The sequence below is a fragment of the Liolophura sinensis genome, chromosome 8 (genome assembly GCF_032854445.1).
Source record: "Liolophura sinensis isolate JHLJ2023 chromosome 8, CUHK_Ljap_v2, whole genome shotgun sequence".
Lineage (NCBI taxonomy): Eukaryota > Metazoa > Mollusca > Polyplacophora > Chitonida > Chitonidae > Liolophura > Liolophura sinensis.
Window position 1 is genome coordinate 39678351 of NC_088302.1, and position 13523 is coordinate 39691873.

Genomic DNA, 13523 nt, shown 5'->3' on the forward strand with positions numbered 1-13523 from the left:
TAACTGTTTCAGTAATGACTGGTTCAACATTTGTAACCGAAAGTTTGATTTTCCTTTGGATGATGCATCTTTCTAGCATTAGTTATCTGTTACTCTCCCCTACTATAGCGAACTTGTTAGTGCATGGTAGTCATCACTGAGTCTATGTTGAGCATAGGGGATAGAGTGGGTAGGGATTAACCCGCCTGTTTACACAGGTAAGTATATATGGTCTTCCAAATCATGATCCAGGGCGCACAGACCAGATTATCGTGGTCGTGCTAATCGGAAGACTTAGCGGGTCGGGCCTGTAGGTCTACTGACCGTGCGAGGCAGAGTTCAGGCTTTTTGAAATAATTCCGTTTGTGGAGGTGAAAGGCTATAAATATATATCGAACATTCTCCAATATGGGTAATGTGGAGGTGGCAAACTTATCCGTGAAACATTCTGCAGCATTGGTAGTGTTGAGGTGACTGGCCCATCCGCGAAACAGACTGCAGTATCGATGTAGTTTGGAGTTGATCCGTGAAAACAGTTGTAGCATTGGTAGTTTTGAGGTGACGAACCCATCCGTGAGACAGACTGCAGTATCGATATAGTGTGGACTTGACGGGCTCATCCGTGAAATAGTCTGCAGCATTGGTAGTGTTGAGGTGTCGAGCCCATCCGTGAGACAGACTGCAGTATCGATATAGTGCGGAGTTGATGGGCTCGTCCCTGAAATAGTCTGCAGTATTGGTAGTGTGAAGGGTGAAGGGCTTATCCGTTTTACAGTCTGCAGTATTCGTTATTTGGAGGTTACGGGCTGATCCGTGAAACAGTCTGTAGTACTGGTAGTAGGAGGGTGAAAGGCTTATCCGTGAAACAGTCTGCAGTATCGGTAATGTGGAGGTCACTGGCTTATCCGTGTAACAGTGTTCAGTATTGGTAACGTGGAGGTGGCTGGCTCATTCGTGACACAGACTGCAGTATCGGTAATGTGGAGGTGACGGGCTTGTCTGTGACACAGTGTGCAGTATCGGTAATGTGAAGGTGACGGGCTTGTCTGTGAAGCAGTGTGCAGTATCGATAATGTGGAGGTGACGGGTTCGTCTGTGATGCAGTGTGCAGTATCGGTAATGTGGAGGTGACGGGTTCGTCTGTGACACAGCGTGCAGTATCGGTAATGTGGAGGTGACGGGTTCGTCTGTGACGCAGTGTGCAGTATCGGTAATGTGGAGGTGACGGGCTCGTCTGTGACGCAGTGTGCAGTATTGGTAATGTGGATGTGACGGGTAAAACACATGACTGAACAAATGTATTCTCGACACAAGCGTTCTTTATAAGATGTATTTCAAAACTGAATCTTTAACAGACTTTTTAAATGGTACTGCATCGCTGGACGCTCAGCACTGAGAGATTAGAGCGAGGCAACAGGACTGGTATGACAGCATAATGTGACTGGGTGGGGTGTCATGTCTGGTGTCTTCGGCAGGATATGTCCGTGGCGGCAATTCTTTGGCGACACGGACTCGCCCTGGCACAAGAAGACACAGTATATTTACACACACCTAGTGACTCCTCGTCGTCATATGACTGAAAATTTGTTAAGTACGACGTTAAACCCCCAAGCACACATACATATGTATAAGATGTATTATACAACCGTAGTACGCCTGTATAAGTGTGTCAGTGTTTTGTTTTTCTGCCCGACATTAAAATTAATATGTGTCATAACTCCAGGCCTAATGTTATCTTTTGTATTACGTTACTAAATGCGCAACTTGTCATGCTTCAATGTACACAGATTATCTTCAGGTCAGTTTTTTGTATGATAGAAGATTAAAGTACATATCTAAATACTCTGAGTAATAATGGACTCGTCGAGATATATGTAAGCGATAGACAAAAAAGTTAAAACCACACTGGGTTAATTGTGTTTTAAAACTAAACGCGTGAGGGACACAAACTAAATTACGAGTATGAATTACCACATATATACAGAATAAAGCTGTAGTATATGAACTCTACCAGATTATATAAAGACTCGTTTCGTTCCATTGTATAAGATTATTACTTTCATCGTTTTAAAAAAGGCAATAGTCGACGAACAAAGTAGTATTTAAGTAGTTGTTGTTAACCATAACAAGGGAAACAGGATCATTGGAGCTAGCTTAACATTAAAGAAACCGAGGTATCATCGGATCCCCAGTGCGGCAAATAGAGCGTTGTTTGGCTCATGCTGTCTAAGATAAACAGATTCAGCCTGCGCTGAATCCCTGGTTTTTATTTATTTATTTATTTATTTGATTAGCGTTTTACGCCGTACTCAAGAATATTTCACATACGACGGCGCTAAGCATTATGGTGGGAGGAAACCGGGCAGAACCCGGGGGAAACCCACCATCCGCAGGTTGCTGAGAGACCTTCCCATCACAAATGACCGGAGAGGAAGCCAGCATGAGCTGGACTTGGAATGCTATGTTGTTCTGCTCATAACATATCAGTGAGTAAGACATTGATTAATCCACGTCCATAATTAACCAATCAAAATCCATTGTGTATGCGTTTGCGAGATGGATAGAGAGAGAAATATAACATTGATTCTTTGGGTCAATCAAAATCGGAGAAGTTTGAAATCGGAGAACTTCATTTTTTTTTACAGGCCTCCATTCGGGCCATGTTCCATGTCGTGTTGGCGTCGTTGTTCATTTCGCTCCGAAGATCCTGGGAAGCACGGCACCAGTGTCGTGCATATCACTGAATTGAAGCATCGCGTGCCAACTTAGCGATTGACGCTAGATTGGATTTCTGCACGGTTGGGCAGTTGACGAAGCCTTCAGGCGAGCGGAAGCAGGTATAGGCCTAGAAGTGATATGTACACGAGTCATACCAAGATGTAAACAATATATAATAGGCCAACAGCAAGAACCCTACTCTCCCAACAGCAGACCATTAGAACCTAACGCTAAAAGTTCACCACGGGCTATACGAACCTGTGCATTTAAAGAGTATGCAAAAGCCCTATAGGCCTATGAGAACTGGCATTTACAGGAAAATAACATGCATCAACTTATATAGACATCGAGTGATTATAATACAGGCTGCCCGTGCCTTTGGTGAAAGGATAAATGAATGAGTGCATAGAATCCGCATGAAAATGATGAACAAGGGAGCAAATTATTAATGATTACAGGCTTTTCACCTTGAGTAATTCTAGACCAGGGACGTCTAACAAATTGCAATTAACATCACTGCATATTTATTTTACCTAATTCTGCTTAAGCCATTGTGCTAGGGGGCCTGCGCTTTGCTACTTTTTAAGAATTTACATGAACAGTTAGAGTTAAACTGACAAGAGCCTATATTTCACGGGTTACGTGTGACCATTTATTTCACCGGTTTGAGTGACAATTTTTCACCTATCACACTGTCGTCGCTGCTCTGGTTTTTCCCTCTATGCTGTACGTCTTAGTCATCTTTTACCTTTCTTATTTATTATAAACTGAAATGAACATTAAAGATGTTGGACTTTCGCTTGTGGCAGTCATAAAGACGTGTGTTCTAGACAATTATGACAATTTATATTGCTATATTTATGGCCTTTACAGAGTTACTGCAGATTGTATATGTACCGATAACTATTTGGTCACCAATGGATCGCGTACTCGAGCTATAAGCAATATATGCTACGTCATACACATTGAAAGTTTCACCGCAGGGCACTGCACGTTTAGGGCACGGTACCGAGAAAGCTCAGAGCACAAGCTGTACCACATTTTAAAGTTTATATGCTTTGTCCTTGCACTGTAGCTGAACGGTACTGCCCGATTTAGCAGAACTGCACTGTGCCACGGCTGCAGAATACTGTGTGACAACTGCATAATACTGTGAACATTATGTACAAACTGCTATATGTGGCTGCTGCAGAGCATGCACTGTTCGCCTGCTGTGTAGTACCGCACAGTTCATGACTGCAAAGCCCAATGCACCCATGGGATAATCTGAACCTGGACGTAACTAATCTCTATTACGACATTTCAGCGGCGCTTAACATACTGCTGCGGCGTGCACAGCGCGACGTCACCGTCAGTGCGTCACATACCTGTTCGTCATGAATGAAACAGTAGCATACTACTACTGACGTTGGAAATCAAAAGACTTATGACGTTGAAGCCCTCATGCTTTCACAGCAGGAAATATTGGCGGTACCTCTTTGACCGAATGTGTGGCACCGACATGGAACTCCCACGTAGTACTGAACAGGTGTTGGAGAGTAACGCTTCACCATTCTGAACAGAATGCTTATGCCACACGCGTTCAGTACAGTGCACATATTTGCGGTGATTTGTACACAGTTTGTAACAATATCGCATATGACCCAAACGTGCTAAATTTAATGCAAATGGCGACCGAATCAAACAAGTGTTCCAGACAAAGAATACTGTATCTTTCAACGCAATACGCATAGTCCGATCAATTGTCTGTATGAATTCAATCTATTGCGATTGATCATTATGTTACGCACAGAATTTTTTCGCGGTTATAACAGTTTCATGGCGACGCTATATAGCTGTGGAAAATTCACTTCGCAACAGAAGTAACAGCGGCAATTGCAGGCCGACATTAGACCTAGGCCTTATATTTCAGCTCGACCCTAATACCGCCACCCCAGCGATATACACAGGTGATTTTATGTGATGTGGTCTTACCTGTAATCAGGTTTTAGCCCCTCTTCCCTCACCTGACGACTGCTCCGGCCCGTGTGCGTCTGTTACAGTCCTAAACCATTAGACTGGCGTTATAGTAAGTACATTTCTTGTGTACCGCCGTGGGCAGGGAACTCGCAGGTAAACGCTGCTTTTGATAGATACACGAGTAGGGGGGATGTCGAAATCACCCGTGCTGCCGAGTAGAGTGTTCATTTCCTTGGTGACAGGCACGCGCTTTTTCCGGAACGTACAGGCCTATATACATAATACAGTAGTCCCAGTTTCACGTACGTGCGCTATAAAGGCGGTGTAGCTTATACGCTGACCATATAGTCGGCAATCAGTAACCCAATTTACGAAGGCTTGCGCACGGGTTATCTCTATATGTTGATTTTACGTCTCTATCAAAGATAAACATTGACGCATAACAGATCCTCTAGTGGTTATCGTTCCTCTAGGAGAAATCCCCCAGCCGAAGCAGCGATTATCCTGAAGCCGTGCTAGCTCACACAACCAGCATGGTATTACGAATTAAGATTTATTGCCTATCGTACTGAATTTCATGTATTAGTTCAGCCAATGACAACAGGCACAAAAAGAAAGATTGGGCTAATGCTTGTAATATTAATATGTCTCCTTGTTGGCTCGTGCTGAGAACGTGGGCCTTCAAGCAAGGGCAGACAATCTTTGACGTAGTAATTAACAAATTGCTTCTGGAATTGCCTGGTAAAGGAGAAGGTTGCATGCATGCATATACACTGTCCCAGTTACCATGGGTTACGCTTGGAAGTGAGGTCAAGATGACGTCACGATGTTTTATCGTCTGCGGTTGGTAATTATTGTCAAAGAGGAACGCAAGAAGAAGAATTACTCCAAATCTGCCTCAGCCGGAACTTGAGTAAGGAATGTAGCGTATAACACGTGAAGATGAATTAAGAAGATCTGTCTAAGTACAGGTACACAATGAATAAACTTAATACTTAAACTTTATTTACTAGCATTATAGCTAGGTATTCCGTATAAGTGGAAAGCATGATGTGTCCAAACGAACCAAGACGCCACAAATAAACATAGTACTGAATTTGACAATTTCTTTAAAAACAATTAGTATACACCCGACTCGACCGTATACTTGTATACCTGCACAGGTGAATGGGGTACGGTAGACCTTTAATTAAACCACCCCTGGCTGGGTAGGGAAGGGGGTTATACGGGTACGGTCAGTCTATACATTGATATTAGCTGCTAAAGAAACCAATCGTCATTTCTGATACACGCTCCCAGTCGATTACCGATAAATAATTCAGTGTTGTTAATGAATTCGACCATGCAAAAGCCGTGTATATACTTGTATACGCCATTTATCCGTGGTCATTAATGACGCTAAACATAAATATTCTGTGCAATACGTTCTGCACGAGAATAGTTCCTCCTGTAGAACTCCATGCACATCAGTATTAATGGTAACAAAAAATATCAGCTGATGGGTGTTTTGCGCCGTGCTCAAGAACATTTTAGTTATATGACGACGGCCAGCATTATGGTGGGAGGAAACCGGGCAAAACCCAGGGGAAACCCACAACCAAGAACAGGTTGCTGGCTGACCTTTCCACGTACCGCCGGAGAGGAAGCCCGCATGAGCTGGACTTGAACTCACAGCAACCGCATTGGTGGAAGGCTAACCCCCGCGGCCACGGAGGCTTCTCGGTCAGTAATAATAAGAAGACCGATTCACACAATAACGCTCTATACAAACCACCCAAGAGCTAAGAATGTGCAAAGTAAGAGACGAGGACGGAGTCATGCCAGTAGAATTAAGCAGGCAAAAGTTTTTTCATTGATGCCGGAAAAACGCAAAGTATGTTTTAAGTGAACAAATTTAATCAGAATCCAGATCGTGTACCAGGCTACATAGTTTATTTGTTGACATTAATCAAATAAAATGTAGATTTATCTCAGGTGTGCTTTGATTGCAACTGTTAACATACCAAACATTGCAGTAGCTATTTCATTCAACACGATGCACATACACTCCCTATATAACCCCGGTTTAAGCGGAGTTATCAAGCAGAACTGTGTAGGCCAGATAAGTGTAATTGCTATAGTTAATTAAAGATTTGCAAAGGCCAGATACCAAAGTCTTACTCGGCGTTAACAACAGAACTTATGCGATGTAACTCTTGCCACTGGTAACTATATAATAACCACAATCCAAAAAATCTCCAACGTGTTTAGCACATCAGTTATAGTCTCCACGTCCATCGTACGGGATGTCACTTGTTTCTTTAATGATTATGACGTTATCCGATGCAGTGAGTTCTTGGGGCTGAAATCAGGTTTATGGACTTTAACATTATGAATTAGACAAAGTATTCTAAGGGAAGTTTCTTGCAATAATATACTAGTTGTACAACATATCATTGTGTAGACGCTGTGGTTGTTATGTGTCACTAACGAAAGGCATTTCTGATAGCGAGTATGACTAATTTCACAAACAGCTGGATATAGGTAACTGGCTGAAAGAAGCAGACTATAGTGAACACTGGATATCGTTTAGGACCAGTATATTGGTTTATTATCTCATCAACTCATAAGACATCTGTACGGTAAAGAGATCGTCCATACAGTCGAAAAGATTACAGCATAGAGAGTAAAACCAGAGTAGCGACAACAGTACATCTGGTAGTGGCGAATGGTGAACCGTTGTAATTCGGCTTCTCGTCAATTTACCTCAAGTGGATTCTGTTCTAACTGTACACCTTACACACGCGCTCAACACAGGACATCGGTATCCTCTCAAAAAATATTCTTACATTTGACAAAAAGTGTGTTGTCTGGGTGACGTTAGAATGTATTTGGTTATCGCAGAAGTTAAATACAACACACATATTGTATTTATTCAACATAAAGATTTCATTAAACTAGCAGGATATTATGTTGCATTGACACAGCCAGATATATATATATATATATATATATATATATATATATATATATATATATATATATATATATGACAATATACATTATACAATATGTTTGCCACACACCCATGAAGAAAAGTTTTATTGTCAGATTTCCCCATATCTTCAATTTCCATTATATAACGAGTCTGGCTGCAAAAACCGTAGGAATGGTTGGCGCATTTTAAATTTGTGTGCAGGGGCCTTTATATATATATATATATATATATATATATATATATATATATATATATATATATATATAGGCCCCTGCACACAAATTTAAAATGCGCCAACCATTCCTCGTTATATAATGGAAATTGAAGATATGGGGAAATCTGCCAATAAAACTTTTCTTCATGGGTGTGTGGCAAACATATTGTATAATGTATATTGTCACGTTCTAAATCTTCTCATAATTTTGATCATCTACCCGCAACATGTACGTGCATAATCACACTAAAGATTTCGACTCAAAAGACACCCAGAAGAATTCAGCGAGCCACTTTCAACATTACAACATTACTGCTTTGCTACCTATATGTAGAAAGAAGAACTTCATCGTCTGTTTGTTATTGTCCTAATGACGAATACGATCAAAGTGGTTTTGCTTGTCATAGCAACGATGAGTGTATGCAGAACAGAAACACCATACAGCAAGACCTCAGCGGCCAGACGGAAGAGCTTGCAATTTTCGTTGAGTAGACTGTAAAACTTATTCGAGTAGAATTGCTATATACGCGGCCTTCATTCATCATGGTAGAGCTACTGACTACTTCACTGGAACTAGATTTCGGCATGTCGATTTTGTTTTCTCGCGATATCTCTGCTATTCTACATCATAAATTTAAAAAATGACCACTTTAAACTTCATGTGGGATACTTCATCCATGCATGTGTGCATTTGGTCTATCGTTGTCTTTTCTTTTAATTTTGCGGAAATCATATTCTTGTGCGGGCGATGTACTTTTACAAACATGTGTACACAGAATGACTGGTGGACCACCGGGTATGATGAGCACCAGGCAAGATGATCAATAGGCATGATGTGTACTAGGCATGATGAACACCAGGCACGTTAGCACCTGCTAAGATGATCACCAGGCATTATGTGCACCGGGCATTATGAGCACCAGGCGTGATGAGCACCATGCATGATGACCACCGGGCATGATGACCACCGGGCGTGATGTGCACCAGGCGTGATGACCACCGGGCATGATGACCACTGGGCATGATGACCACCGGGCATGATGAGCACCAGGCGTGATAAGCATGATGAGCACCAGGAATAATGATCACCGGGCATGATGAGTACAGGCATAACGAGCAACAGGCATGATGAGCACCAGGCGTGATTAGCACCGAGCGTGATGAGCACCGGGCATGATGAGCACCGGGCATGATGAGCACCGGGCGTGATGACCACCGGGCATGATGACCACCGGGCATGATGACCAATGGGCATGATGAGCACCGGGCATGATGACCACCAGGAATAATGATCACCGGGCACGATGAGTACAGGCATAACGAGCAACAGGCATGATGAGCACCAGGCGTGATGAGCACCGGGCATGATGAGCACCGGGCGTGATGAGCACAGGGCATGATGAGAACCGGGCATGGTGTGCACCGGGCATAATGAGCACCCGGCAAGATGAGTACAGGCATAACGAGCAACAGACATGATGAGCACCAGGCGTGATTAGCACCGGGCGTGATGAGCACCGGGCGTGATGAGCACCGGGCATGATGAAAACCAGGCATGGTGTGCACCGGGCATAATGAGCACCGGGCATAATGAGCACCGGGCAAGATGAGCACAAGGCATGATGAGCACCAGGCATGGTGAACATCAGGCATGATGAGTACCGGACATGTTAAGGTCATGGAATATCACCAACATGTCAACATCAGGACTGGCACGCAAAACACAGTATTGGAGACACATTCAAGATACGACAGAAATAAAGCGGAAAAAAGACAAACAAGAATATACATAAAACAATGAGGGACACGACTGTAATGCCAAAGTTAGTATGACTGGATCAGTTTGTCATTTCTGTCGGTTCAACTCTAACTCAATTGCCAAGTATATAGCTCTGTCTGAGAAATCGATTATCTGCCATTCGGTATATTACTACCAAGACATCGTCGTGATATGACCCCAATAATGTTAAACCCCAAACAAAACAAACTCTGCTCCAATCAAGTAACATGGCCAAGTCTATACTGATACACATTTCAATTATTAATACGGCTTGCAGTATTCAGCCTTCGGAGAACAATAACTGAGTACTATACCACACTTTTTATTAACCCAACATTAAAAATTAACTATCCGACAAAGTCATTAGCAACCAAAAGACCGCACGACGGTTATACCGAGAAAGGCTAGCTATTGACAAATGCTTCAAAGTGTCATGTTCTTACTATAATATCAATGTTATCGCTTGGAATAAAGAATGAATTATCAAATTCTACTGATAGAAACATCGTTTTCCCCATCCAATTCATTCTGACTTTATGCAGTCTACATCCATGTCGTCTGCTCAGCAGCACGTGAGCCAAAGTCTAAGAGCACCATGGCGATCTATTAATATACAGTGCAGTTCATTAGCGGCCAGCCGCCAGGCAATAGCCGCAACTTCCTGGGCATTGTAGACTGTTATTACACTTCATTTACGGCTCTTTTAGAAACTTATGCAACGAACGTTAGACTTCACAGAAATAAGGCGCGACCAACAGTGTGAGCGTGAGTATAACACCATGCCCAATGCAGGGATCGAACCTGCACCTCATGTAAGACAAGCATCAATTTTTGGTGTTGAGAATATATTTATTCACCAGAGTTCATGGCATATAATGGATTACTGCATCGTTTACATGTTAAAATGAGAAAAAGACCAGATGCAAACTATATTATATTCACAGAATAACACATTGTTCCAATATAACTCTTAAATTATCGTTGTTATTTACATTGACAAAAGGATTAAACTTGACATCGTCCAAAGAACAGATCCCGGAACAATGTTAATGTGTTTTCCATGGTACATACAATGTTTATAAAAAAAAAACCCCAGTTAATATTGTCTTTCTTATAAGCTAGTCCAAACTCGTCTAAGTGCTTCTTAACCATTCGGCCACAACCCTTCCTCCTGCTTCTGTACACATTGTATGTCTATGGCGTGTCAGTTATAATTATATCCTGTTCTGAAAAGAATGTATTCAGACTCTAATCTGAAACGAAAATCATGTCGGATATTCAGGTTAATTATCTCAACACCATTTCTGTTTTGCGGTCATCATCACTTCACAACATGCATCTGTGAGGTGTCTGTTATTTGTAACTTTTTAGGGAAACATGCTGATGTGAGGCGCACAGGAAAGTGCTGACGAATGGAACGTTTGCATTGTCCCACCTGTTTAGGGTGGATATATAAGGCAGATCATGTTAAGGAAAACATGCTGATGTAAGGCGCAGACAGGAAAGTGCTGACGAATGGAACGTTTGCATTGTCCCACCGCTCTGTTTAGGGTGGATATATAAGGCAGATCATGTTAAGGAAAACATGCTGATGTAAAGTGCTGACGAATGGAACGTTTGCATTGTCCCACCGCCCTGTTTAGGGTGGATATATAAAGCATACCATGTTAAGGAAAACATGCTAATGTAAGGCGCAGACAGGAAAGTGCTGACGAATGGAACGTTTGCATTGTCCCACCGCTCTGTTTAGGGTGGATATATAAGGCAGATCATGTTAAGGAAAACATGCTGATGTAAGGCGCAGACAGGAAAGTGCTGACGAATGGAACGTTTGCATTGTCCCACCGTCATGTTTAGGGTGGATATATAAGGCAGATCATGTTAAGGAAAACATGCTGATGTAAGGCGCAGACAGGAAAGTGCTGACGAATGGAACGTTTGCATTGTCCCACCGCTCTGTTTAGGGTGGATATATAAGGCAGATCATGTTAAGGAAAACATGCTGATGTAAAGTGCTGACGAATAGAACGTTTGCATTGTCCCACCGCCCTGTTTAGGGTGGATATATAAGGCAGATAATGTTAAGGAAAACATGCTGATGTAAGGCAGATCTTGCCGTCGTATACATATATTAGTATCTGACGAGTCAGTTGTATTTATACAACTTCTTATCCTGTTCCGGGTTAACTCAACACAGATGTTACGCGTATGCGAGATACGAAAATGTTTTTCAGCTGTTTATTCCATATTTTCAAACACTTTAAAAACATCTTCAAGGCTTTCAAAATAGTGCTTGCTTTCAACTTTTTAATACATATAGTGGGCATTTTAAAGGATTTGAAATGATTAGTCATTTTTAAGACAATATTTTCAAAGCCTTTAAAATGTATTACAACCAGGGTGAACTTAAACGATACAAAGAATGGCGCCTATAGCTGGTACTTATCTCCATTTTGCATAAAGATTTTCTACCAAACTCTTTCTTGCATTCGGGTTTAGCCACATGGTATAACAATAGCGTGTGTAAAACCGGATGAGAGCATCTCGTTCCACCCGCCTTGCGCACAATTTGCAGTGTTCTCGAGTCGCGGGGCGCAAGACGAGATGTCCTTTTCCGGCTTCCATAATAACGCCCACTTCCGTATATACTACATTTGTAGATAAAACACCTGCTGAGGTAACGTTAGACCACTGTGTCATCACACTGCGCGTGTACGCATGTTTTAAGTGGTAATCATTGATGTCGTGTCCCTGTAGGCCTTATTGATCAGAGATGGGATGGTAGTAATGGCGCTCAACAGGTGAATTCCTATTGTTGACTAGAATACATCAGTCTGCATGTCGTGATCTAAGTTATGTGATCGTGCTGGTCTTTGTAGAAACCTTGTACCAGTTGTGAATGCGATTCATACAAAACATACACACAAGAACAACAGAGCTTACCAAGTTGAGATATACATTCCGTAAATCCTGTCATCTTTACAGAGCTGTATTGTGGGCTGTGTTGGAGAAAATGTTGGAGAACACGCAGTGTTTTGAATGGCTTGATGGACATTAGTTTGCAACCAATAGATCATATTATTCAAACCCTACACAATAAATACTATGAAAAATTGTACCTTATATAGTACACGACAGAAAACACTTCACTCAAAAAAGTAATGTTAAATTTAACAAAGTCTGCTGTCAGAGTGATGCTAGAACATATTCTGTTTTTATAACACAATATTGCGTTATGTTCAACCTAATATCCTGTTAGCAAAATGAAATGGTTGTGCTGAATTAATAGAATATGTGTGTTATATTTAACAGAATAGCCTGCCGCAATAACAAAATACATTTTAGCATCACTCAGATAAGGGACTTTCTGTTAAATTTAACAGATTAAGTTTCTGAGTGTTCAAACAATACTATACGGTCTTCCTCCAACAGAACACAAAATTTTGCCTGATGGGCAAGGGCAGACAACTGACCAAGGAATACTACTGCCTACCTCACGAACAAAGACTGATGAATACTGTATGGTGTTCCTTATTGGATGTCAAGCGAATAGTCAGTACTGTACAATCCACCTCCACCTAATGGACGATGACAGACGGCTATAGAACGAGTACTATGTTCTACATTGAACAGAAGACAAAATCTTGCCTGATGGACAAAGGCAGACGAATAGCATGGTGTACATCAACGGCTGTCAAACGAAAAGGCCTAGTACGGTCTACCTCCAACGAAAGACATTCTTGCATGATGGACAATAACAGACAGCTATGAAACGAATACTATACGATCCACCACCATTGGAGAACAAAAGTCTTGCGTGGTGGACGATGACAAACGGATATACAACGAATACTACCATCTACCTTCAACAGAAGACAAAGTTTTAGCTGATGGAC